The 371-nt window shown below is 55.8% G+C and overlaps 1 protein-coding gene across 2 annotated transcripts in view; it reads right to left on the bottom strand.

Annotated features, from left to right (window-relative positions):
- GEN1 (GEN1 structure-specific endonuclease) overlaps positions 1-338 on the bottom strand; it is a 31,242-nt gene extending 30,904 nt beyond the window's left edge. For both annotated transcript variants that reach the window (XM_077751032.1, XM_077751033.1), the window contains exon 1: positions 123-338. The gene's annotated coding sequence lies outside the window, so the exon portion shown is untranslated. The remainder of the gene's footprint in view (positions 1-122) is intronic.
- Positions 339-371: the final 33 nt, after the last annotated feature.

The following is a 371-nucleotide window of genomic DNA, read 5'->3' as shown; positions in this document are numbered from 1 at the left end:
CTCCCCCCCCGCTCCCGGCCGAGCCGCAGACCGGGGTTCGCAGGAGCGCCCCCAACCCAGCTGCCCACGGAGCCAGAGGCACCACGGGGCGCTGCCGCCTCGCCCAGGTCCGCGGGACTTACCCGGACAACCCTTTCCACTTGGCTTTGGAAGACGCCCCTCCGTCATTGACTACTTCGGCCTGAATCCTAACTACTGCTGCCTCCAAGTTTCCTCTTCCAAAACAAAAAATAATTTAAAAAAGGAAAGTTAAAAAAAAAAAAAGGAAAGGAAAGGAAAAGTCCTTTTCCTTTTTGGTTAAGGGAAGACTAACGTTTGGGACGCGGCACCCCGACCCGGGAAGCTGACACAAGCACTTCTAATTTGGCGCC

This window comes from Crocuta crocuta, unplaced genomic scaffold (genome assembly GCF_008692635.1).
Source record: "Crocuta crocuta isolate KB4526 unplaced genomic scaffold, BGI_CrCroc_1.0 scaffold129, whole genome shotgun sequence".
In the NCBI taxonomy this organism is placed as follows: domain Eukaryota; kingdom Metazoa; phylum Chordata; class Mammalia; order Carnivora; family Hyaenidae; genus Crocuta; species Crocuta crocuta.
Note: the sequence above shows the minus strand (reverse complement) of the source record. Positions and strands in the feature narration are given on the sequence as shown.